Here is a 27,800-nt window from a genome sequence, read left to right on the forward strand (position 1 = left end):
CACGGTGATGGGGCAGACAAGCCCCCACGCACCTCTTTATAAAGTCACTAACCCCATTCAGGACAGCCCCACCCTGTGACTTAATCACCTCCCAAAGGCTTCCCCTCTCAACACCATCACACTGGGGATTGCATTTCAATTTGATTTGGGAGGGGCACACTCAGACCGCAGCAGGGCTTCAGATCCTGTCACTCCATCTGGTCCTCGTTCTTGCCCCTGCACTTTTCTGCTTAAGCTGGCACTGGGAGAACTCAGATTGTCCCTCTGCTTTGTCCTCGTCACCATTTTGTGACAACTGAAGAAATTCCGTGTGCGGTGAGAACAGGACCATGGGACCCCGTAGACTTTAGACCTGTCCATTTGGGTCTGTGGATGTGGATTGTATTTCTTTTTCTTTCCATTGCGCTCTTTGCATAAAAGGGCTTGAGAATCTGAACGCACTGGCCATACAGTGCAGAGGTATAGAGACGTGTGTGGCCTCTGCAGCCAGCCCTTCAGGTCTAGCCCCAACTCTAGCACATACTAGATGTGTGACGTGGGCAAGTCACTTAAACTCTCTGGGCTTCAGTTTCCTCATCTGTTAAATAAAACAAGAGTAGTTGCTGTCATTAGGATTATATTAGCCTACTATATATGAAATTCTTGAGCAGTTCCTGGCCCATAGAAAGTACTATATAAGTATGAGCCATCATTCCTTTTATAACTATTATTTTGCTTGCTTTCTTCTTGGTCCTTGCACATTGCAATTTTTAAAAGAGATCCTGATCTCTACGATTAAGACATGTGGAAATCCTAGACCACCCCTCCTCCCGAGCCCCAGCCTGCACACACGCCCCATGCCCTTGCTTTTCTTGCTGGAGCCAAAGACACCCAATTCTCGCCCCTGTGCCTAGGTAAGGGTGTTGGGATATTTACTAGACTGTGCTTTGGCCCCTCTATTGTCTTTCAACTTATAAAATGTCTGTATAGTTATTTTTCATCACTAACAACAGCATTCTGTTGTTATAGTTACAATTTTGAAAATTAATATGTGCACATTGTAAAAAATGTCAAGTGTAACGCCCCACCCCCGGTGCGAAGGCCGGTCTCCTTCCCCCACTGCCGGACAAGCCTCATGCTCCCGTTTTGATACGAGACTTGAAACCAGTGAGCGCCGGGGGACTGAGTTGGCTTCAATCCGTCCCGGATTGCCTCGGCCACCCAGAAACTTCCATGTCTCTAAGTTTCTTGGAGGGTGGGTGGCAGGGAAATGGTGGTGACAGTGGTGGCTGACCTTGACTGAGCAGGAGCCGTATGCCAGGCCCTCTGTCACGAGTGGCACGTGAGTGATCTCGTGATCCTTGCCGGGAGCTGTGGAGGAAGCCATGGCTGCCACCTGGGATCCAGGTGTCCCGGTAGAGGCTCAAAAACTGGAAGTGGCCTGATAAGGCCTAACTGACAAATGGGGGATTGATATCTAATCCCAGAAAGTCTAATTCCTGTGCGGAGCCCGTATTCTTGGAATCTGGAAAATTCCATGAGGACTAATTCAGGAGCAACTCAGAACAGAGCACGTTCCCTGAAATTCCTTTTTCTATAAATCTAGTATGGAGGGTTTTTTCTGCTTCTTTCCTGCAAATTCTTAGCTTTCCGTGGAAAAAGAAAATACGCAGAGTCTCCTTCATCCCTTTGCTGTGAGCCATGAGGCAGCGTGAGTCCTGGGTGTTCTGTGACCTCTGTGGGTGGCTACCAGGTGTCCTTGGGCTGCCCCGCCTGTTCCGGCTTTGGTCTCCTCGTTTGAGAAGGCGGGAAGGAGCAGGCTTGCCGGGATCTTCTCCAGGGTTCTTGCTATTACTCGGGGTCCATCTAGTAATCATGTTTGCAACAGTGTGTATTTGCAATGGTGAGCTCATGGCCATGGGAGAGGCAGGGAGGTGGGTGGGCAGGAGCCAGGCCTGCCCTGCAGAGCTCACGTCCAATAGGAGGCGGGCACACAGCCACCTGGGAGGCACCTCAGACCTGCCTCTCCCCTGCTCCACACCTGGCGGTGTTTTCCCAGCAGCAAGTGGCCCAGAAGCCCATGAGTGGCCGTGGCTGTGGCACGGGCTCTACTGGATGGCAGGAGGGTCCAGAAGGCCACCCAGGGCTACTTCTCAGCCACCAGCCAGGGCTGGGTTATCAAAGCTGTGGCAGATTCTCCATAGATCATCCTCTATCCAAAAACTAGCAACAAAAGCCATAAAATGAGTCAAATCTTCCTTCTTAGGACTCAAGATAGCTATTTTCACTTGGATTTTTAAAACATGTCACTCAAAAGCACATCTTATTGTTCTCTAACTAGTCTCATGCCGTTTTGAGGTGGCTCGGTCCTGGCCTAGGGCAATGCTCCCTTGCTCTGGTTGCCATCTTCAGCATCTTGGTGACGATGGTGATGACGTGACAAAACACCAGCAGCAACAAGAGCTGCCACCTTCCAATTGTGAGGTTATGTTGGTGGCTATCTGGGGCTCACGGCTCTCTCAAGGAGAGTCCCTGGGAGCCCACAGCTCCCGGCCTCCAGTGGTTCAGGCTAGAGCAGTGACGCCATCTCCAGAAACGAGGGCCCTGCCATGAAGTCACGGCTCAGACAGGGCGTGTGGCTCCAGAGCAGACATCACCACCCACTGTGTCGAACTTGGAAACAAGGGCAGGAATGTTCATGGGCTTTGCAGAGCGACTGTTCTTACAGGGACAGGCCATCAAATCTTGCCGCTTCTGTTCAGTTGTAAAATCCTGGGAGCTTCCCCTTTTCTTCCCTCTGCACCCCTCTTTGTCAAGCCTCAGTTTCTCCTTTGAGTTTGATGGGCAGGCTCTCTCTCTGCACGCTCACCCAGCCACTGCCCATTCCTGGCCTGCTTTGGATTCCCCCTCATCCCGCCCCAATTCCCAACATCCAAGCCTTTTCTCCTGTTTTCTTCTTTACGATCTGTATTTTTCCAGAGATTGAGAAGTAAAAATGTGAGGATGACAGATGAGGATAGCTAGGTGGAAGGATGGTGGTCAGTTTTAATCTTCTTTTTGCTTTTCTCTATTTCCAAAATTTCTAGAATGAACATCTATTGTATTTTGTAATCAGAAAAACAGTCCAATAAAAAGTAAGTTGGGGGCCTTGAAGCTGAGTATTTCGATTGACTGTTGGCTGGGGATCCAGCCTTCCAGACATTAGTTAAAAGCTCTTTCTGCTGCCTTACGATTGTTGGGGCAACAGCCAACCCCCAGGTCATGAAATGGCCGAAGATCATTAATATCTTTGTCCTGAGCTCCCAGCCTCTGTGGATGGGCGTGGGCAGGGCTCTCCTGATGTGGAGACTGGTGGCCCACTGGCTCCTGTAGCTGCAGTCCTTCTTGAGGGCTGTCGTGTTGCCCAGGGCCCCGAACATGTGCCCCATCTCCAGAGACCGGCACCCCGGTCTCGGCTGCTCGTCTCACCCAAGGCGGCGGGGGCTGTCTTTACTGGGTGCATTTTCTGTGTGGTGTGTTTTTCTTTCTTTGATAGCTCATAAAATTCCCCTGTCTGCACTGGGCCTCTCGGTCTTTAATCTTCAACCTCTGCTGGAGCTGTCCCTATTTCTTTTTAATTATGCCTTCTTTTTCTATAGAAGTTTCCTATTGAATTTTTATGACAATCTAGAGACGTGGATAGACTCCAACAAAAATGAAATCTTTATGGAATAGTCATTTCTCTCCTGGAGCCTCCCGACAGGCGTTGCTCTGTGGATATATACACACAGGGACTTGCGGTCGGGGGCGGGGGACGCCCCTCTGGTCTTGGCTGCGGCTCTGCAGGCCGCACTGTGGGCAGCTGATGTCCTCGGGGGGTTGGGGGAGAGAGGTGTGCAGCTCAGCCAGACTGGGGGTGACGTGAGAAGTAGAAGACGAGGAGTAAATCTTCCCTAGGTACAATCCCTTTGCCTGGTGTCAGTTGAATTAGCACCGCCCTAACCTCAAGCAATCAGGCTGCGTGGCTTCCCATGCATGGGGCAGACGTGCTCTGCTGCTCCTTACTCAGAACCTCCCACCCAGACACTCCTGCCTCCCGCCCTCCAAGCCCGGCTTGAGCAGCCTTTGTCCCTGGGCCTGACATCATGCGTGACTGTCTTCCCTTGTGCCACAGCACAAAGTGAGGTCTGGGAATGGCTTGGGATCTACAAATGGCTCTCCGCAGGGGGCCAGGGTTACTCCTGCAGGTTTTGAGTGCTTGTGCCAGGGTGCCAGGGCAATCATTCATTTGCAAGTAGGTAGTGGGCACTGCAGAGCCAGATCTGGGCACCAGGGATTTCTCAGTCAGCCCATGGCGCAGGGAGCTGGTGTTTCTGAAGGAGGAAACAGGCAAAAATCAACTGAACAGGGAAGGGAGGTGATTTCAGATTGTGGTGAGTGCCCTGGGGCCAACGGGGGCGATGACAGGGCTGCGGGGGGTGGATGGGTGGGGGCTCTGCTTTAGACCGTGCTGGGGAAAGCTGCCCGCTAAGGTGACCCTGGGAACGGGGCAGGATGGCAAGGGACCGGCACGCTCAGGTCAGGGACAGAGCGTTCCAGGCAGAGGGAGCAGCGCGTGCAAAGGCCCTGGGGTGGAAGTTTGTCAAGTTGAGAAACAGACAGATGAGTGTGGCTGGGGTGGTGTGGGCCATGGGAGAGCAGACGGGCACGGCAGGTCTGGAGCCTTGCGAGCCTTGCTAACTCATTTAAGATGTCTGAAGACACCATGTGACTGCTGGGCAGAGAATGGAATGGACTGTAGAATTGTGTTACAATCAAAAAGTCAAGTTTTCAGAGCAGCACAATGCTCCTACTCTCAAGGGGCCTGGGGGGAGGGGAGGAGGTGGGCTTATTGTTTCTTTGGGCTGTTTGGATTCAGAGCTGTTTCCTTAAGCTGCAAGACCCCGTACAAAACCTGGTTCCTGCCTAACTTTGGGGAAAAACTGAGAAAAAAGTGATGCTTATGCTTGCCTCCCTGCACAGAACAAACCCTCAGGGGAGGATGCAGCACTGTAGAGCTTCTATATGAATTCTGTAAAGGAAGGGAGTCCCCTAGCGAGTGTGCAGACTGTCTACTCAATGGGAGGAATAATCATACCTACCCTAATAACGAAGGAAGCGAACATCACCTATTATGTGCTGGCCTCTGTCCCATGCATTAAGTCCCTTAACTGCCACAGCTGCCCTAGAAAGTTCTATAATATACGAGACCTTGGACCACAGAGGTTAAGTAATTTGCCTAAGGTCACACAGCTACCAACTGGCAGAGCTGGTGTTTGAACTCAAGTAACCTTGACTCCAAAGGCCTTGCATCTGTCACTCACCACACGACCCTGGACAACGTGCAGGGGGCTGAGGGGCTCAGTGGTCCACTCTAGCAAAAGCTGTCATGGGCCCTCCGAGAGACTGGGGACCATGGTTGGGTGAGGCTGAGGAACCTCAGGGGAACCACGTGCCATCAGGGTTCTTTCCAGGCCTTTCAGCCACCAACCGTTGGGCACAAGGCCCACCCAGGGTCTGCAAGTTTTCAAAAAACATGCTTGACACTTCAGCAAAAAATGCAAGAAGAAAGCTGCAAAACCACAGTTAGCAATTTAGATCAACTAGGAACAAGGAAAAGAAATGATATTATTTTACCTTCATTTATTCCTTGTCCAGCACTCGTCTCTGCTGTATGCAGATCCCAGGTTCTGACCGGTGACAATTTTCTTCCGCCTGAAGAGCTTCCTTAGTATCTCCTTCAGGGCCGGTCTGCTGGCTCTGAATTCCCTCTGGGTTTTGTTTGTTTGTTTGTTTGTTTGTGTACCTGTTTTTGTCTTTTGTCTGGAAAAAACTTTATTTCTTCCTTACTTCTTTTTCAATTAAACTTTTAAAAATCTTGAAATCGTTGTAAACTCATATGCCGTTGTAAGAAATAAATCAGAGAAATCCTGTAATATCCCTACCCAGTTTCCCCCAAACATAACATCTGGCAGGATGATAGTGCAGTATAACAACTGGATTACTGACAAGAGTACACTTTTTCCTGTGTGTGTGTGTGTGTGTGTGTGTGTGAGTGTGCGTGGGCAGGCATGTGCGTTTAGTTCATGCAAGTTTATCCCATATGTAGGCCCGTGAGTTCATCACCACGGACAAGATGTTCTCTCTCCACCACCGCAAGGATTCCTCTTGTTGCCTTTTTACAGCTTCATTCTTCTCTCCCTTCCTCCCTCCTTAACCCCTGGTGACCAATAATCAGTTCTCTATTTTTATAATTTTGTCATTCCAGGAATATTATGGGAATAGAATCAAAGCATGGATGCCTTTTTTGCTCAGCATAATTCTCTGGAGAGTCATCCACTTCGTGGGGCGTATCAATATTTAACACCCCCTTTTACTGCTCAGTAGTACCCCCCGGTGTGGGTGTTCCACAGTTTGCTTAACCATTCGGCGACTGTACAGAGGGAGGGCGGAGAGAAAGGCAGGCGAGAGAGGGGAGAGGTGGAGACAGGGCGCGAATTACAAAAGGCTATGAGTGCATACCCAACCGCTCACAGACTCCCCAAGAAATTTGCAGTAAAACCTATGCTCTCAGACAAACAAAAACTTTCTTGGTGACTCTTTTCTTCCTCTGGGAAAAGAGGCAACACAAACTGACTCAGATCGCCTGCCCACACACGCAGACGCACGCCGGCACGCACCCTCACGTGCTCATGGCGTACACGCTTCTGCACGTGTGCTCACGCACAGATGTGCCCGTGGGGAGGCAGCCTCAGCGTGCAGCAGTGTTGTGAGGGTCTCCGTCCCCAACTCTCCTAATGCTGATGTTCCTGTAGACATGAGGCAGTGGTATTTTCTTATGTAAATGCCCTATTAAGAGCTCCTGGCCACCTGGCATCCTCAATTAGAACTTGGAAGTTACTGCCCACTAGAAATAATGCATAGGGCATGGAGATCCAGTATTAACATTGTTTGTGAAAAGCCACAGGACTCCTCCCAAACATTGTGCCTATGGGATAATGCACCTTGAGTTCCATCTTGCAGATGGGTTTGTCTGGGTTTGGGTTTTAGGTAAACTGTTCATAGTATTCCAGGGATAAATTCTTACTATAAAAAAAGAGAATAAAAAAGAAAGCAGACATTAATCATAATTTTTATTACATGTATTTTTCTCTTATATTAATGAAAATGGTATTACATTGCACACAATGTTTTGAATCATCCCCATTTTTATTCAGTAATTGCATAAAGCAAAGTTTTAAATATGGCCCCCTAGATTCTGCACCTGAGTCCCACAAGCTATGAATATGATGAGAATCATGCCTTGGGTATTTTACTTTCAATGGCAAAGGAACTTTGCAGATTTAACTAATGTTATTAATTAGTTGACCTTAACGTAGCGACATTATCCAGGATTACCTGGGTGGGCCCAAGCTAAACCGTGTGCCTTTACAGCAGAAGAGGCAGGCAGAAGGGGAGGTCAGAGAGAGAAGATGCACTGGGGGCTTTGATGTAAAGTTGCTGTCTTTGAAGATGAAGGAGCCACAAGCCAAAGAAATGTGGGAGGATTCAAAGCTGAGAATGGCCCCGGCTGAGACACCCAGGAAGGAGACAGAGCCCTCAGCCCTACAATCCCATGGAATCAAATTCTGCCAACAATTGTAATGACCCTACAAGCGGATTCTTCCCGGGAGCCTCCAGATGGGAGCCTGGGATCTCAGGCTGGTGAGATCCCCCCGGCCAAGGTCCCAGTTGGGCCCACCTGGGCATTGACATACAGAACTGTGGGATAATTAATGGGTGTTTTTTTAAGCTGCTTAGTTTGTGATAAATTGTCATGCATCATTGGGAAACTAATATAGTCATAAACCACAAGCATTTTCCATGTTAATGACTCTTTTGACGTCTGTTTTAGTGCCTGCAGAGAATGGCGTTACGTGGATGTCTCCCAGTTTGGCGAACATCCCTTAAAGATAGACACTAAATCATCACTGGGCTTTACACCCACATCCCCCGATGGGACTTCCAAGCCGTTCCTTACGTATCTCTCATTCACTAGGGCAAAGTGTTCTAGGAATTATACTCTCTGTTCATGGGTCGCAGCCAGAGCAGACTGGACTCACCGTTTCCAGTGTTCCCTGGGCCTTGCTGCCACCATGCCCTAACTGAGCTTTGGAAGATATATTTTTTAAAAGCAGATCCTTCCAGCTTCATAGTAAGGCCAATAAACATAAAAAGAAAACAAACTTATCTTCTTACATAAAACAAGCAAAAAATGGCAAAAACGTATGGATTTGCAAAAAGCTACTGGAACTAATCAGTGAGTTTAAAAGGGTACAAGATGTAATATCAATATTAAAAAGTCAATTGCATCTCTATGAGTAACAATGAACAAACAGAAATCAGAATAAAAATGTCATTATGATAACTTCAGAAATATGAAATATTTAAGGATAAATTTGACAAAGGATGCAAAAGACCTGTATACTGAAAACTGCAAAGTATCGCCGAGAGGAATTAAATAAAATCTAAATAAATAGAAAGACATAGCATGTTCTGGGTCAGAAGAAGACTATATTGTTAAGATGGTAATTTTCTCCAGATTGATATATAGAATCAACACAATCTTTGTCAAAAATCCCTGAAGCCTTTTGTTTTTGTGGAAATTGACAAACTGATTCTAAAATTCAAAAGAAAAACACAATGGATCTGGGATAGCCAAACCAACTTCAAAAAAGAACTAAATTGGAGGATTGACACTGCTTGATTTCAGATCTTATTTTAAAGTCACGGGAATAAAATAGTGGTATTGGTGTACACACGGACAAATCAATCAATAGAACAAAATACATACTTCAAAAATACATATTTCAAAACACATATGTCAACATATATGGATAACTGATTTTCAATGAGGGTGCAGAGATTGTTCTGTAGAAAAAGGTATATTCTTTCAACAAATGATGCTGGGACAATCTAATGTCCACACACATGAAAAATTGAACTTTGAGGAATATCTCACACCCTATACAAAAATTAACTGAAAATGGATTATAGACCTAATCTTAGACTGTATAACAATATAAGTTCTACTAGAAAATATAGGGAAAGATCCTTAAGACTTTGAGTTAGGCTTTTTAGAAATATGAATAAAAGCACAACATATAAAAAATTGATAAATTGGACTTCATAAAATTTAAGAATGTCTGCTTTGTTCTGAGAGACACTCTTAAGAGGATGAAAAGATAAGCCACAGACAAGGAGAACATTTTTGCAAATTGCATATCTTATATCAGATTCGAACGCAGAATATTAAAAGACTATAATAAGGAAATCTATAATAAGAAAACAATTTTATAAATGGTACAAAGAATTTAAAATATATTTCACTGAAGAAGAGATATGGATAGCAAGTAAGCACAATGTCATTAGTAATTAGGGTAATACAAATCTAAACATTAGTGAGATACCATTACACACCTATTAGAATGTCTAAAAAAATGCTGACCACAGGAAGTGTTGGTGAGATGTGGAGGAACTGGAACTCTTACATACTGTTGGTAAGAATGTAACATGGCATATCCATTTTGGAGAACAGATGGGCAGTTTCTTAAAAGTTAAACTTAAGTTTATTACATGACTCAGCTCTTCTACTCCTAGGTATTTATCCAAGAGAAATAAAAGCCAATGTCCACAGAAAGATTCTTACATGAATGTTAACAGCAGCTTTATTTGCAATGGCTCAAAACTGGAAATGATCCAAAGGTATAGCAGCAAACTAATGAGTAAATAAGGTGAGGCATATCTGTACAATGGAATACTACTGAGCATAAGAAGGAACACATTATTGATATATGCAAGAACATGGATGAATCTGGAAATAATCATGCTGAGTAAAAAAAAGGAAAGAAAAAAGATACAAGCAGTGTTATTCCATTCATGTAAAATTTTAGAAAATGCAAACTAATTTATAGGAACAAAAAGCAGAATAATGGGAATTTTTAATGTTAAATGTAAATATTTATTAGAAAAATATAAAATCAGTCATTCAAGTTTCTTAGGAAGCTAGAGAAAGAAGAGCAATTTAAGCCTAAAGCAAGAAGAAAAAAGAAATAATAAAAATTAGAGCAGAAATTAATGAAATTAAAAACAGGAAAACAATAGAGAAAATGAATGAAACAAAAGCTGATTCTTTGAAAAGATTAATAAAACTGATAAATGTCTAGTCATAACAACCAAGGGGGAAAAAAAGACACAAATTACACAAATTATCAGTATCAGAAACAAAAGAGGGATCATCACTATTGCTCCTATAGACATTAAAAGTATAATCGAGTTATACTACAAACAACTCTATGCCCATAAATATTGCTAAGGTGAAATGAATCAATTCCTTGAAAAACAGACTACCAAAACTTGAAAAGAGAAGTCTTATATTCAAAGACATTGAATCAATAATTAAAAATCTTCCAGAAAAGAAAGTACTAGGCCCAGATAGTTTCACTGATACATTCAACAAAACACTTAAGGAGGAAATATTTACAATTCTCTACAGTGTCATCCAGAAAATAGAGGCAGAAGGAATGGTTCCTAACTTATTCTATGAGGCCTGCTGTGTTTGTTTGGGCTGCTGTCACAAAATACCACAAACTGAATAGCTTATAAACAACAGAAATTTATTTCTTATAATTCTAAATCCATAATCAAGGCATTGGCAGATTTAGTATCTGGCAAGGGCCTGCTTTCTAGTTCTTAGATGGTACCTTCTAGCTATGTCCTCACATGGTGAAAGGGGTGACAGAGTTTCTCTTGGGCCATTTTTTTAAATCAGGGTACTAATCCCATTCTTGAGGATTCTACCCTCATGACCTAATTATCTCCCACCAAAGGCCTCACCTCCTAATACTGTCACCTTATGTGTTAGAATTTCAACATATGAATAGTGTGGTGGAGGGTGGGAAATGTAGCATAAATATTCATACTATATCATCAGCATTACCCTAATACTAAAACCTGATTAAGACATTTTAAGAAAGGAAAACTACAGACCAATATCTCTCATAAACATAGATACAAAAATTCTTTTAAGAATTAGTGAATAATATTCAATTATGTATCAGATGACTTATACACCATAATCAAGTGGGATTTATTGCAGGTATGCAGTGCTGGTTTAACATTCAAAAATCAATATAATCTACCATATCAACAGGCTAAAGAAGAAAAATCATATGACCATATCAATTGATTCAGAAAAAGCATTCAACAAAATTCAGCATCCATCTGTGATAAAATCTCTCAGCAAACTAGGAATGGAGGAGATTTCCTCAACTTGATAAAGAACATTTACAAAAAACCTACACTTAACATCATACTTAATGATGAGAAACTGGACACTTTCCTCCTAAAATCAGAAATAAGACAAAGATGTCCTTCTCACCACTCTTCTTCAATATCATACTGGAAGTCCTAGTTACAGCAATAAGATAAGAAAAAGAACTAAAAGGAAAATATACATATTGCAAATAAATAAATAAATAAGTATTGTCTTTATTAGCAGATATATTGTCTATGCAGAAAATGCCAAATAATCTACAAAAAAATGCAGAAAAGCAACAACCCCCCCCCAAAACAAACAAGCAAAAAAACACCTTGTGGAACTAACAGGTGATTATAGCAAGGACACAGGATGCAAAGTAAATATACCAAAGTCAATAGCCTTCCTATATACAATGAACAATTGAAATTTAAAATGAAAATTCAAATTTTACAATATTACCCCCCAAAATTAGTACTCAGGTATAAATTTAACACAATACGTATGGAATCTATGTGTAAAAACCTAGGTTATATCAGCAAAATAAAAATAATTAAATAAATGGGGGACATTCTATGCTCATGGATTGAAAGACAATATTGTTAAGATGTCAATTATTTCTAAACTTGTTGTACAATCCAATTCAAAATCCCCGTAAGTTAATTTTTAGGTATCAATAAACTGATTCTAAAATTAATATAAAAAGGCAAAGACCTAGAATATTTAAAACAATACTGAAGAAGATCAAAGTTGGAGGACTCACAGTACTGTATTCCAAGAATTACTATAAAGCTATAGTAATCAAGACAGTGTAGTATACGCAAAAGAATGGACACATAAATCAAGAAATGGAGAGGCCAGAAATAGACCCACACAAATGTAATTAACTTATTTTTGACAAAAGTTCAAATGCAACTCAATGGACAAAGTAAAATATTTTCAACACATGGTATGGGAGCAATTGGATATCCATAAGCTAAATTAATCAACCAATCAATAAATCTAGATGGGGGACTTACACCTTATAGAAAAAAAAAAAAACAACTTAAAATGGAGCATAGACCTGAATTCAAAATGCAAATTTATAAAACTTTTGGAAGAAAACATAAGAGAAAATCTATGTGACATTGGGTTTGGTGAGTTTTAGATACAACACCAAAAGGGTGATCCATGAAAGAAAAGATAGATAAGTTGGACTTTATTAAAATTAAAAACTTCTGCTCTAGGAAAGATACTGTTAAGATAATGAAAAGACAAACTGTAGACTGGAAGGAAATATTTGCAAAACATGAACCTGACAAAGAACTGGAATCTAAAATGTACTAAGAAATCTTAAAACTCAACAATAAGAAAACAAGTAGCTAAATTAAAAAACGGGTAGAAGATCTGAACAGATACCTCACCAAAGAAGATATTTGTGTGTGTGTGTGTGTGTGTGTGTGTACACACTATATAACATATATATAATAAATGGCAAATAATCATATAAGACATCATCTGTCATTGAAAGAAATGCAAATTAATGTAATAATGAGCTATCACTATGCACCTAGTAGAGTGGCTCATATACAAAAAATGACAAGACCAATTGCTGATGAGGAAGAGTGATAAGAATCCACATTCATTTCAGGTGGGAATGCAAAATAGTACAGCTACTTTAGAACCTGTTTTGAAGTTTTTTACAAAGTTAGACATAGTTGTATTATATGATCTAGCAATGGTACTCCCTGATGTTTATCAAACTGCTTGAAAACTATGTCCACAAACAACCTGCATGCATTTGTGGGTTGTAACTTTATTCATAATTGCCCCCAAACTGGAAGCAACCAGGATGTCCTTCAGTAGCTGAATGAATAAACTGTAGAACATGCATACAATGGAATACTATTCAGATATGAAAATGAATGTGCTATCAAGCCATGTAAAAACACAGAAAAATCTTAAATGCATATTGTTTACCCCCCCAGAAAAGCCTGCCATTTATATGACATTCTGAAAGGGCAAAACTGTAGAGAAGATGATAAACAGACCAGAGGTTTTTAGGGGTTTGGGGAAGTAGGAAGAATGAAAAGGTAAAGAGCATATGATATTTTTGGGATGATAAAACTATTGTGTATGATACTGTAGTGGTGGATACATGAAATTGCATTTGTCAAAACCTATGGAACTTTATATCATAAAAAGTGAATGTTAGTGTATGTAAATTTTAAAAAATCATTTAAGATGTTAAGGGGCTCTAGGATGGAATGCTAAATATGACAAAAGATTCTACCTGTGTTACAAATGTATGAAATAGCTTCACAGAAGGGGTAGGGGTAAACTGTGCTGACCAAATGAAGAATGTAAGATTATAAGCAAAAGGAACTGCACATACCACTGTATCCTAGTTGATAAAGTTGTTTCCCACAAGGGTATGAGTTCCGAAGCCACCCATTGTGTATTCTGAAAAGTGAACTAACTGGATGGCAGAGGGTGGGAGTCAGGTTTCTCATTGTTGGAGTGGGAGGTTACAGAGGAGCAAGGGGAAGGCTGGGATGATTCATATGGTAATGATTAATGTTGGAAACATCAGTATGGAATCAAGTTTAGCTTAATGTAGATATAGATGGATACATACAAACTATTTATAGATATGGGTTGCTACTTATTTCCTTGTTCTGTCAGCTGAGCGGGCCTAAAGAAATGTCACCCCAGTAGCAATGAGCATATATAGTGTTCAGTTCTTAGTTTTTAAAATCATCCTTAATATTAATACCATTTGATGAAAGGAACTAGACCTTCCTGGAGAAATGGCTGATGTTAGGGCAGGCAGGGAATATACAAGATGAACCCAGAGCATTTTATAGTGCCAGAAAGTAAGAAAGTGCTTGGAAAAACAAACAGCACCACATAGGTCCAGGGGGTACAGTGACCATTTGAAAGAGCTTTCAATGGCCAAGCTAGAACACTTTGAGTGATAAAGTAGTACTGCACTGTAGATAACTCAAGTAGAAAATAAATAGCATGGCTTCATACTGATATATATTTGTAAATATTAATTTAATCATGTGCATATGAATAAATAAATGGAGGACAATAGGCAAATCTCCAGCGTGCAGTGGAATTTCAAATAATTTATGTGAATACTACACTCCCAAGGAGGTGGAGCTTAACTCCCCACTCCTTAAGTGTGGGCCGTATGCAGTGACTTCCTTTCAAAGAACACAGCTTGGAAAGGGGGAAGGGAGAAACTTTACAGTGGAGAAGTCCAACTGCACTGCCTCAGCCAGATGACCAAGGTCAGTGTCAAGAGTGATGTCATGTCCACGGTATGCACTCTTGATATGATGTGATGAAAGTGGCCCTTTACCTCTGTAGTCTTTTCCCAGAAATTCATGACCCCAACCCAATTATGAGAAAACCACAAATAAATCCCAATTTAGGAATATTCTAGAAAACATCTGACCGGCCCTCCTCAAAACTGTCAAGGTCATCAGAAAAGGAAAGTACGAAAAGCTGTCACAGTCAAGAGGAGCCTAAAGAGACAGGACAGCTGAATGCAATGTGGCATTCTAGATGGGATCCTACAACAGAAGAAGGACATTAGCTAAAAACTAGGAAAATCTGCAGAAAGTATTGACTTTAGTTAATAATAATGTATCAATATTGGTCATTAATTATGACAAATGTACAACACTAATGTAAGATAGTAAGTAACAGTAGGAGAAACTGGGTGTGATGTATATGGAAAATCTCTAGAATATCTTCCCTCGATGTTTCTGTAAATTTAAAGCTATTCTAAAATAAAAAGTTTATTTAAAAAATTAAGGCAATTCCTCTCCTGGTCCTCCCCTCTCCTCCTCTTCCCTCCTCCTCCTGCCCTCTATTCCTTTTCTTTAAAAATATACTAGCAATAGCACTACACATATGTCCAGTACTGTGCTAGTCCCTTTGGTGTTGTTGCAAAGGAATACCTAAGACTAGGTCATTTATAAAGAAAAGAAGTATGTTTGGCTCACAGTTCTGCAGGCTGTACAAGAAGCGTTGCACCAGCATCTGCTTCTGGTGAGGGCTTCACAGAGCTGCCAATCAAGGCAGAAGGTGAAGAGGGAGCACACATGTCACGAGGTGAGAGCAGGAGCAAGAGAGGGAGGAGATGCCAGCCTCTTTTAAACAACCAGCTTTCAAGTGAACTAATTCAGTGAGAACTCACTCATCATGGAGGGCAACAAACCATTCATGAGGGATCTGGTCACTCCCTGGTGGTCTAGTGGTTAGGATTCGGCGCTCTCATGAGAGATCTGCCCCCATGATCCAAACACCTCTCACCAGGCCCCACCTCCAACACTGAGGTCTGAATTTCAATATGAGATTTGGGAGGGCCAAACGCGCAAACTGTATTAAGTCCCGTGTCATTTCCAGCTCTCTTCCCTTGCATTACTCTGCGGGAGCCTGGCCACAGCCCGATGCTGTGTGCTATGCTGTAATGCACAGGTGGGCAAACAGAGCCAGGGAGGTGAGAGGACCTGCTGAGGAGGGGGCAGAGGTATAAGCAGTGTCCCCAGGACTCATAGTGGACTCTCCTGGCTGCACACATCACCCTGTCATCCCACTTTGCATATGTCCCTCCAATCACTAACCATTTGGGACACAGTACAAAGGCTATATTTATACTCCAAGACTGGACTTGTCTTGACCTACAGATTGGAGGCGGCTCTCACTGCTCCTTCCCCTTGGAAACAATACATCATCTCAAGAAGATGACATCCAGGAGCTGGCAGTGGTGCTGGGATCCCCTCCTATGCATGGAACCGCCACTCTTCTACTCTGTGCCAAGCCCTTCCATAGGTCATGTCTCATTTGGTCAACTCCCCAAAGATCATGGAAGGACATTTTATTATCTCCATTTGTGGATGAGAGCATTGAGGCCGGAAAGTGATTACAACTGAATGCAAACCCTTCCTCTTTTCCCACCACCTATCCTCCCTGACTCTGACCGTCCCCCACCTGCCTGAGGTCCCAGGCAGCAGTTGCCCGTTCCCCCAGCTGTGAGCTCATTCACACCCATCGATCGCTGTGTGTGGCTTGGTGTGGCCTCACTAACAAGCAGGTATCACCTGCTCTGTGCTTGTACATGTGCCTTAGGGGGCTTATCAAATCCCAAGGGAGAAACTGCATCCTCTGGGGAAAATACCTGCAGCGAGGTGACTGCCCCGCGTCCTTTCCCTGTTCTTCTGGACCGACCGCAGCTGAGTCCCCACGTGTGCACCGTGGCACCTGAGAGTGTGGGCAGAGGCCACACTTCTGCTGAGTGGGACTTCTGCTGAGTGGGATGAAACATCTTAAGTGCTCTGAGGGTGGAAGCTTTGAAGAGGTTGAGCTCTGTGAGAGCTGAAGAACCTTTGAATCTCCCTTCAGCTCTCCCTACGCCGACCACAGCCCTGCTCTTGATGTAAAACATGTGTGGAGACTGAAAACAACGAGGCTCCCTTCTACGCCAGTAAGACTGTTTTGCTTTAAGCTTCCTCAGTGGTTGAAAACAGATCGATCCCTGAGGTTTGCACAACACTGCCGATGGAAGTCATCGCGTCCGTCACATCCACGGGTCTGCGAGACGGAGCGGGAGGCGATGTCTCTGCCGCTTGGCACTGGGGACAGGGTCTGTGCGGCCCGGTCGCGTTGGGGTGGGCCACTCGTCCAGCTGCCCACTGGGGAGACCTGAGCAGAAGATGGGACGGAGGTGCCTGGATTTACTCGGAAGCATGCTGAGGCTGAACGGAAACGTTCAGGGGCCAACAGAGGGAACTTTCCAGCAAGTGTCTGTCCTGCCCCGCTGGTCACCCTACGCCAGCCATCCAGATGACATCCTCATCTACGTGACGAGCAGCCTCGCTTAAGCCAGAACATCTGCCTTCCAGTCCCTTCTGCCACTTTACCAGCTGTGTGACCCCGGGTGGGTCACATGGCCTCTTATCAAAGAAACAGGCTTGAACACTTTCTGCAGAATTTTCCAGCTCTGAAAGTCAATATGTTTCTCTGTTCCTGAATTAATAAGAAATTCGCTTCATTTAATACTCCTCTAGATTTTTTCTAGGTTAGGAGATAACATCAGTAGATGGGCTAACCAATTAAATGTCTGAAGTGGGAAGGATTTGGGGACCAAAATAAGTAACAAGGGTAAGTGAACACAGGAAATGCAGAGTGAATTGACCTTCAGCAAGTCTTTACCGAGTAACTTCTATAATACAAGTAAGTCACTAAAGTCTGGGAGGGGAGAAAGAGGAAAAGGATGATTCCCTCTCTGAGAAGCCTGTATTTGGATTGATGCTTCAAGTAATGCTTGGTGCAAGAAAAATAGCACAGGTCCCTATAAACAATAGAAAACTGTGGAGGAACAATGAGGCTAAGAGAGGCTATCTGGGAGGCAACCATAGATCTACAGGTAGATTTCAGGTACAGAGCAACCAAAGAAAAGGAGAAAGAGTGGCATGCACACATCCAGTCTAATAACAGTTTATGCCCCACCTGAGCACTGCACAGTTTAGCCCTGGGCAATGCCATGTCCAAACCTCCATCACTAGGAAGGGCTGCCAGGGTGCTTGGGATGGTGGCATTTCCTCTGAGGACTTCCCTGGTCTGTGAGGCCACTGGCGAGACAGGCATGCAGTTCCACACTGCCATGGAAGGCTGGGCGTGGCACAAAGGCACTGGGGTGCCGGTGGTGAAGGGCCAGCAGGGGCTGCCACACTCTCGAGATGCCTGACGTTCAGGACTGCCTACCTGGTCAAAGGTTCAGACAAAGGGTCTCCGCTCCCACTCGTGCCTGCTTGGTTACTGATGCTCTCTGCCACCTCAGTCCCCACCCGCGAGAGCTCACACTGAGCTCCTGACCGTTACTTATACTTTCGTCACGGGAATGAGTGTTTAGGTCTTCTCTTGAAAACCAGCTGGGATACCAGTAAAGCCAGCAAGAGCCTGGGTCTCTAAACTAGTTGGGAAAGAGGGATTGATGCTTCCATGTCATAATTTGCATAGGCTCCTGCCTATGTCCAGAGGAGGAAGTGGGTTCTCATCTTGCTTTTGAAACATTGTAGGAGAATTAGGCAGAATATAATTTCTGTTGAGAACCAAGCAGGGTTAGGACTATGAAAAGAAAGAGCTCTTTCTTTCTCTCTGCTCAGGGGCTGTTTGGAGCAGAGAATTCGTGGAGTGTGTTTGCAATCCCGCGGTATTTACTCTTTGTTCAAACAGCACAACAGAATGAATGTCTGTAGAGCAAAGCAGAAGGGGCCTAACATTGGTTTTAAAGGCAAACTGACCACAGACACCAATTTTCCTCACTTTGGCCTTCTTAGCATCTGAATTAGTCTCCTAGGGCTGCCATAGCAAAGTGCCACAAGCTGAGGGGCTTAGAAAACAGAAATGTGTCATCTCTCAGTTTTGCAGGTTGGGCAGGGCTGGTTCCTTCTGAGGGCTGGGAGGGAGAATCTGTCCCTGCTCCTCTCCCAGCTTCCAGTGTTTGTGGCAATCACTGGCATCCCTTGGCTTAGAGAAGCAGGACCCACTCTCTACCGTCATCTTCACATGGCACTCTTCCTGGGTACGTGCCTGTGTCCAGATTTCCCCTTTTTATAAGGGTACCAGTCATGCTGAATTAAGGGCCCACCCTACCCCAGTTGCCAGTGCAGACTGAGTGCACACCCATGGCAAAGCCCAGTGTGAACTGAAGTCACTAGACACCTACCTCGCCTCGGGGGCCAGGGCCAGGGCAGGACTCTCAGGCCCAATCTGAGATCAGGCTGCACCAGGCCAAGGATGGCCCCATGATTCTGGCGCATATTCAGATGTGCAACCACTGCCCTGCACCACGGAGACCAGCCCTGGAGGTGTGTCTGTCCCAAGGGTTGAGCAATGGGCTGTCTCTGAACCAGCTGCACCCACCCAGGCACGGGGTGGCCTCACTGTGCCTTGACTTCCTCCACTGTGAAATGGGATGATGCCATGCCCTTCCCTGCCCACCTAGGGTCAGATGAAGCTCAAATGGAATAAGAAGATGGAAGGGGTTTGGTAAGACCCCCACAGCATGGCGGCTCATGGGATTAGCACTATGACTATTGATGCGCCATGCAGCCCTGACTGGTGAGTGCTAGCCGGTTGTCTCATCTCTTGGAGGTGTCCTGAGCACTTGCTGGTGGGGAGAGATGTCTAGTGACTAGAACTTACCTGGCCTTCCCGTGACCCACTCTGCACGCAGTGGAGGCTCCCCAGTCCTCGCTGGCGTCCTGCCTGCCGCAGGCCTGCCCAGCTGCTCAAAGCAGAGGCTGAAACCCACCCGGATTGCATTCCAGTCCTGGCCTGCTCTCTCCGCTTAGTGAGCTTCAAGCGGAGCAGCCTCTCGGGCTGGGCTCCGGCCAGGTGAGCCAGCCTGCAGGAGGAGGAGAGGATGCCCGGCATGCACCTGCGGCTCAGGTTCCTCCCTCGCAGCCAGCTCTCTCTGCCTGTGTTTCCCAGAGCACCTCCCTCCTGCCAGATTGACAGCTCACTCTGGGTTGGGAACAGAGTATAGGAAGTGGTGTTTTCAAACTTCCCTTGCAGCGCTGCCTGCCAAAAGCCCCACCACCGGTTGCCTTATTTACCCTGGCCGCCAGGCTCCTCTCCGCTGCTCTAAGAAAACAAATTACCGTCCAGAGCAAAGTCCTTGCATGTTTCCTTTCTGGAGGGGGATCAAGTTCTGAAAGAAAGGTTTCCTGCAGCCTGTGACACCGTTTTGGTTTGTTTTATCTGTCTCCACCTGTGGAGCAGGGAATTAACCTGCCGCCCAGGGCCCGGCCGGCAAGTGACCACAAGGAAAGCAAAGCTCCGGGTGTGGGTGTGCGTTTTCGACAACACACCGTGGCCTTGTTCTCCTCAGCCGAGCATTGTGCCCGTGAGGCCCAGGCCCACATCTGAATAGGACTCTGTGTAACTTGATCTGTTTTCCTTCTTTGCTATAGTCTCCCTGCGCCAAATTTAACTGTAGTCTGTATATATAGTGTTGTGCATGAGGGCGGGGCGGGCCAGGGGAGATGGGGGGAGGAGGGTGTATCCATGTGGTTTTTTTTCCTATCTTCGTTTTTTTTTTTTTTTTTTCCTTGCCTGCTTAGCTCACTGTTTGCTATATATAACTTAACATGACTGTCCTGAAGTCTTCGGTCATTAACCCTTTAGAGGAACAAATGTGCCTCTTTGCACAGGCCCCGTGTGCCCTGCCTGGGAAGCTCCGGCGCTGTCGGAGTTAACAGCCACCCCCTGGAGAGTGAACTTCCCCAGAAGTGCTTGTGCGGCCCTCAGCATGTCCCCACACAGACACATACAGATGCCCCTTGCTTGCAAACCCGCAGCCAAGGGCCTCAGAGCCAAGAGTCGCCCCTGTGCCCGAGGCCTGTGGAGGGTGCCTGCTCTTCAAAAGTCTTGTATCCTGTACTCTCCAGAAGTGCTACGGAAGCTGGTGCATGGCAGCAGGGGCCCCAGGGGACGCAGGGATCTGCTGTCCGGTTGAAAGTCTGCAGGGGCTGGGCCTCGCTCCCGAGACGGCAGAAGAGAAGCAACTCAAGGGTCGTGGAGAGAGTCACTCACTGCTGGCCTGGATGGCAGTGACCCTTCCTGGGTGAACAGAAGCCTTGCCTCACTTTGCTGGAGGGACACGGCGGGCTGACAAATATTCTGGAACCTACCAGCAGTTGGTTGTCAAAGGGAACTCCTCACGCAGGGCAAGCTCGCCTTGGCTCTTCTTTCAAAGAAGAGTGGACCCAGAGTCCGTGGGGTCAGAGAATGGGAGTGAAGGGCACCAGGTTTCACTGTTCATTTCTTTCAGAAATCACAGCAGTGTTGAAAAATACAGAACCACGGGTCTCCTTGCAAGGGGAAGATGTCTTGGGTCATCTTGGGCTATATTTAGCATGGAAAATGTGCAGGCTCTGAGAAAACTGGGTATGTGTCTGTCTCCAAGCAGGGTGCTGCGAACCTCCCACCCCGCTGGCCCTCCCACCCATCTTCATGCAGCCCTGACACCCCTCCTCCTCCAGCGAGTCTTCCCAGCCAGCGGGAGGACGGAACAGGTAGGGCCCAGCTTCCCCTGTTAATAAACTTCACTAGCATGGCCTGCCCAGTGGCCCAGAGGGTCCTTCGAGACACTGTGCATGAGGCCAGTGCCAGCTCAGAAGTGCATGCTCTGTCCTCCAGTGGGAACTCTGCTACCACCCTGCTTCTCCAGGTGTGAGTGTGGGGGACAGGCACTGCAGGGAGTGGACACGGATCCTGGCCTGAGGGGCAGTCCCTGAGCCCAGCTGACCTGTACTTACTCCTGAGTGTACCGTCACTTCGGACACAGTAGGCTTTCATCATGATGATGTGTCAGGTCCACACTGTCACCCTGTTAACTTTCTTTTTGCAACCCTCCAACTGGTTTTAAGAACGTGGCAATTCATTGCACAACTGTTTTGTTTGTGGAGCTGCACATGATTTCTCAGAAAGATCAATTTAAACTGTCACCCCTCTCAGGCCAGGCCCCACTTCCTGCTTTACTGGGGCAGGAGGATCAGAAGTAGCACAGCTAAAGACAGACGTCCATCTTCCGTGCTCATGAGGACAAAAGGAGGCAATGGGAATGCAGCCAGACCCTCACTTCTGGGGTCCCCGTGGTGAGCCAGCCACAGCACGCACCATTTCTAATGCTCACGGCAGCTCTGACAGGGAGGAATTATTAGATTCTTTCTCCCAGTAGGAAGCCAGGGGGTTAGGTCCTTGTTCAGGGGCTCTGCCCTCACCCGTCTCCCCCTGCTTCTCCCCCTGTCCTGCTGGTTCTACCTGGGACATGCCTGGAGAGTCCATCCTCGCAGTGTCCCCTCCCACGTCTCCCACTGGGCCCCTCTGGACTCCTACTCCGGACAGAGCAGTGTGGTCTTTGGGAAATGCACACTGAGCCATGTCCTTCTCCTGCTTGGAGCCCGACAGTGGCTTCCCGAGGCTCTTAGGACAGAATTCAGCCTCCTCCCTGGGCATGGCAAGCACCTCCTCGATTTCACAGCCGCGGCTCACCCACTCTGCACTGGACGGGGCCAGCCTCAGGGCCTTGACTTTGCTGTTCCAGACTCCTGGTTTGGACCCTTGCTTCTAAATGCATTCTTGTCTTCTCCTTGGGGAGGTTGAGGCATTATTCTAGCCTGTGGTTAATTCTGCAGCCTGCTCCTGCAAACTTGTTTTCTCAGGGGGGAGCAGACGCTCCAGCTCTTACACTGCGGGGCCAGCACCATTACCCGCAAGACCCAAACCCTCTAGGAAGCGTGGCAGGCCTCACCCAGCTCCCTGTGGTCCCCTCCCCTGCTCCGTGTGAGAGGCGGGCCATCAGGACCCCCAGGACATGGGTCAGCTGCCTCCTTGCACAGGCTCCAGTGGGTATGAGTCTTCCACCGTGGACCCCTTGGCCGGAAGTCAGGGTTCTGTGGTTGGGGCAAAATGGCTACTCTTTCTTGGGGCTTCAGGACATGAACCGGCACAGCAGGTCCGGAGGCCTGTCCAGAGAGGGCGTAGATCACTTTTGCTCACTTTAGATGGCCTTTCCTAAAACCAGTGCATTGGCATGCTCTCAGCACGTGGATGTTCTTACTCTGTTGTATCATCTCCGAAGAAAATTATCTTATCGTTAATGAAACTCAGGATGTGTTAAACATCCAGTTTCTGCACCATTTAATCTATTGCTTCAAATAATTTGCTCCTTCTTATTAAGACTACTAAGATGACCTTCTTAAACCAGTCACCTGGAAGCAGCACCAAGTTTCTTTTTCACAAAAACAAAGATCTCTTTTAAAGGACTTTTCTAGAGTAGTCTGGAAGAGTAACCATTTCTAGCGAGATGTGTAAGACAACAACTGGTCCTTTGCCCAAGACGGCATTTGAGGACCCCAGAAGGCAAATAGTGCTTCCCCTCCCCAACTCCCCCCAATCCCACCGACCTCCCCACCTTGGATCTGTACAGCTTGGATTATGGCCCTGCTAGTTCAAAACTGAAAGTTTCAAATGAAAACCAAAAGACAAATACTAAGTAACGTTGAATAGATAATTGAGACAAGCTGTCAACCATAGTTTGCCATCCTGATTTTTTTTAAAAAGCCCTAGTGTTGCACCTTCCTTGTCATCACTTTAACACATTAACATTTTTTTAATTAAAATTCAATATCCTTGAACAGGTCATAGAGTGTGAGCAATATTCTCTTTGTTCTAAAAATCCAAATGTAATGAAGCTGCCATTCACAATTGTTTTCCACTGGGCTGCTTATTAAAAAAAATTATTTTCGATGAACAAAGATAGGTGCATTTTCACAGCGTGGGGTCCAGCAGGAGTAAAAACCTTACCAATCACAGCCTAGCCCCGGGGGGTGCTGTGGGGAGTGTTGTCAGATATCAATTCTGGCTGATTGTTTCTGAGGCCATGTGACTGCTGTTCCTGTGTCCTGCAGTGCATTTTATAGACTGATGTCACTTTCTTGAGATAAATTATTAGATCGATGTTTATAGGTGAATGCACATTTCACAGTGTGCCAGAGTCAAGGTGAGGCATTCAGTGAAGCTTAGAAGGGAGACAGAGACGAGGGGCACCAGTGGCCTGTGACAGAGGCCTCCTGCACCAGGAAGCAAGAATCCTGATGGTCAGATGCCCAGTTGCCAGCCAGAGAGGGGACAAAGCCAATGCAGCCCCTTCCTCCCTACTCTGGGGGCACCAAACCACCCACAGTGGGGATCAAAAACCCCAGCAGGGTCTGTGTTGTTTGTTTTCAATACTTGAGCCATCATGTAAATACCTAGTGATTTCTGGCTGTCTTTACAAAAACCAGATCTGAGCCCACCATGTCTGCATTTTCCCCAATATCAACCTGTTAAAGCCTTTTCTTATCTGCCCAGGGCCCCTCTTTCCTCCCATGCCTGCAGTGCCCTGTGGGTAGTTGAGTCAGGGGTTTTGCCCCAAGGTATATTTAGATGGGAGGAAACACCTTTCTTCCCTTAGAACACCTTACTCTCCGCAAGGCCCTGTGCAAATCATCCTAGAGCCTGGAGCCTCAGTTTGTTCATCTCTTTAATGGAATGACAGTGGGACCATAGGGTGGCCATGAGCACGACACAAGAAAAGACTCCTGAAAGAGTACAGGGCCCCCAGTAGGAGACCCTCTGTGCTGCCTGCACATCCTCAGGGGCCCTTGGTGTCTTTTGGCGTCGTTGAAAACCACAGTGAGGACAACTGTGTGCTCCGTGCTGGAGCAGCCTACGCACTATCTTCCTCCTACACAGCTTCCTGGGGCAGTGAAGACAGACTTACTCAGAAATGAGTGATTTCCCAACTGCAGTCTCCGCTCTGATAACAAAGGACCGGACCCTGATTGGAGGCGAGAGAGCAATTATGTACTGCAGAAAGGCTGTGGGGACATATTGAGTTTGTTTGTAGCTAATCTCAAATAATTCACATCTTTTTAATTCGCAGCAAATCCAATTCCCTCAACACATCTACAGTAAAACGTTAGGATCGTGCGCGGACACCGAGCGTAGAGGGGTTTCTAGTTTTCCCTACCAAATCCACAGTTACCCTCCAAGTTGTAATCTTATCATATTTAACTGGTTCCACATAAGCAGATCTATGTATATTTTCAGTAGTTTCAGCTGAAACCCGTTAAGAACAGATGTGCAGATTGCTCCCCGGCACTGATCCATTTAAACGTATTTTTCCATGAACGACTTTTTCTCCCTCCCCTTTTTTGGAAGGGAGAAAAAACAAGAAAGTGGAACTGTCATTAAAGTGGATATTACATGCTTCTGGGTTCTCTGCAACTGGTGTTTGCTGTTGGTTTTCAAACAGCAATTTGGCACGTGAGGCTGGAAACACAGGGTATGTGTTTGATGGACAGGGTTTGCTCTGTGAGGCTGTGGGGCAGGGAGGATGGGCCGAGAGCTCTCTCTAGCTGCCACTGCCGAGCCAGCGTGAGCCTTTTCTTTCCCTGCTGATGGGGAAAAACAAGCAGGCCCTGGCCAAAGGCGTCTGCAAGCTGTCTAGCCCTTAGACCTTTAAGTTTTTTCTGATGCCAAAAAATGCTGGGGGTGGAGGAGGATAAAGAAATCCTACAAGTCAACAACAACAACAACAAAACAACCTGATTAGCGAATAGGCAAAAGACTTGAATAGACATTTCTCCAAGGATGATATACAAAGGGCCAACAGGCCTGGGAAAATATGCTCAACGTCGCTAGTGATTAGAGAAATGCAAATAAAAATTACAATGAGATATCACTTCACACCACTAGGATGGTTAATATCAATAAAAACAGAAAATATCAAGTGTTAAAGAGGATGTGGGGAAACAGGAACTCTTATGCACTGTCGGTGGGAATGTAAAATGTGCAGCCACCGTGGAAAACAGTACGGCAATTCCTCAAAAAATTAAAAATAGAATTACCACATAATCCAGAAATTCCACTTCTGGGTATATATCCAAGAGAATTGAAAGGAGGGACTTGAACAAATATACCCATGTTCATAGCAGCATTATTCACAATATCCAAAAGGTGGAAGCAAGCCGTGTGTCCATCAACAGATGAGCAGATAAACAAAATGTGGTGCATGCATATAATGGAATACTATTCGGCCTTAAAAGTGAAGAAAACGGACACATGCTACAGCATGGATAAATCCGGAAGACATTATGCTACGTGAAATAAGCCGGCACAAAAGCACTAATACCGTATGGCTCCACTTATATGAGGTGCACAGAGTCGCCCAGTACATACAGACAAAGGAGAATGTTGGCTGCCAGGGGCTAGGGGAATGAGGAGTTGTTGTTTAATGGGTACAGAATTTCAGTTTTGCAAAATAAAGAGTTTTGCAGGCTGGGTGGACAATAATATGAATGTACTTGTCACTACTGAACTGTACACTTCAAATGGTTAAGATGGTTAAAAAGAAAACATAGGGGAGTGAGTCAAATCATGACACCGACCTCCCAGATGAGTGCGGGGGTTCCATGAGACATGCACAGGTCTCAAGACATTGGGCCTTTTGCCTGTGGAGAGTATAGCTAAGATGGGAGAAGTTTACTCAGGTTTGAATTTCTGTTCTCAAGAACAGTCCTCTCTCTACCTTCCTGCCTCCCACCTGACAGAGCTCAGCCAGCCTCCCAGCTCTGTAGCCCGTAGCCACGTGTAGGAGTATCCTCTGTCCCTGTCCATGACTCTAGAGCCCAGAGCTGTGTCCCACTGTGGCTGGAACGATGCACAAGAGGCACCTCTCGCCCCTTCACGGGCCTCCGTGTGAACCCCGGAGCTGCCATCCGCAGGTTCCATCTTGCTATTCCACCCTGGTGCTGGGCGGAGGGAAGTGAGGGCTCTGGGTGGGGTTTTGAGGGCAGCTGAGCCTCAGGGTTCCAATGCCAGCTGGGAGAAGCAACACCGGTGCCAGTCTCAGTTCTGCCACCCCTGGCAGTGAGGCCCCAGAGAGGCACTTTGCTTCCTCACGGATGAAAGGAGGATGTGGGCAGAGCTGGACTGCATAATCGCTCAAGATTCCAGATCTTCTGGGGGCTCTGTCTTCCTCAGTTCTGTGCAGACAGGTGACCCGCACAGGACAGTATCAGGGAAACTTAACATGCCTGTGTTTCTTAGCATCTAACACAACATCCGGGGTCAAGAATTTCTGCCAACACATCTGTGTCATCACGTGAGCTGGGGCCCCGTGGAGATGCACACTAGGCTCCAAAAACAGAGTGGGGGCACAGGGAGTCCCCGAGCCTGAACCAGAACCTTGGCAGAGGGCTCTTTGGCAAGGTGGGCATTTCTGCCACCTGATAGGAGAAGACCCCCTGGAAGGCACTGGGCTCAGCTGAGCAGGGGTATGCCAGTTGGCTAAGGAGGTGAAATCAGCTTCCTGGGGCAAAGAGAAGCCACATTTGCCTTAAGGAAATCAAGGAGCAAAATCAAAGTGTTCATTAACACTTCAAAGAGGATGAAAGAACACACTTGGTTCAAAATTACCGCCTGCTGGCCAGACAAGCATCTGATGGAGAATCCCATTATCCTAACTCAGAAGGAAGATGCCAAGGGCTGCTCTTGCTGGCTGAGACTTGCAGGGGAGCTCCCCACCCTGGAAGGGCCTGTTTGCAGAATCCCCAGCCCCAGGTAGACCTCGGATTTGCGAGAAGCCAGTTCTAGTGATTCATACTTGTCTATGAAAACCTTGATCTTCTCCAAGCTTTTTCCATCTCTTCTGTATTTCTTTTGCCTAATTATTTTCTCGCCTACTGTTTTTGTTGTTATTTTCTTTTCCAAAAGTAAACACTCAAAGGCCTTGATTTCTATAACCGGTTCTGGAGTTTACAGAAGCAAAAGCCAATAGGCTCAACACTCAGTTCCTTTACTCACTTGGCTCAACCTGGTCTGGGGAAGCCCCTCTGAGCCCAAGCCAGAAACTGTCAGAAAGGGGGCTCCTGCCTGGAATCTTGGAGCTCATCAGGGA

This window comes from Microcebus murinus, chromosome 3 (assembly GCF_040939455.1).
Source record: "Microcebus murinus isolate Inina chromosome 3, M.murinus_Inina_mat1.0, whole genome shotgun sequence".
Lineage (NCBI taxonomy): Eukaryota > Metazoa > Chordata > Mammalia > Primates > Cheirogaleidae > Microcebus > Microcebus murinus.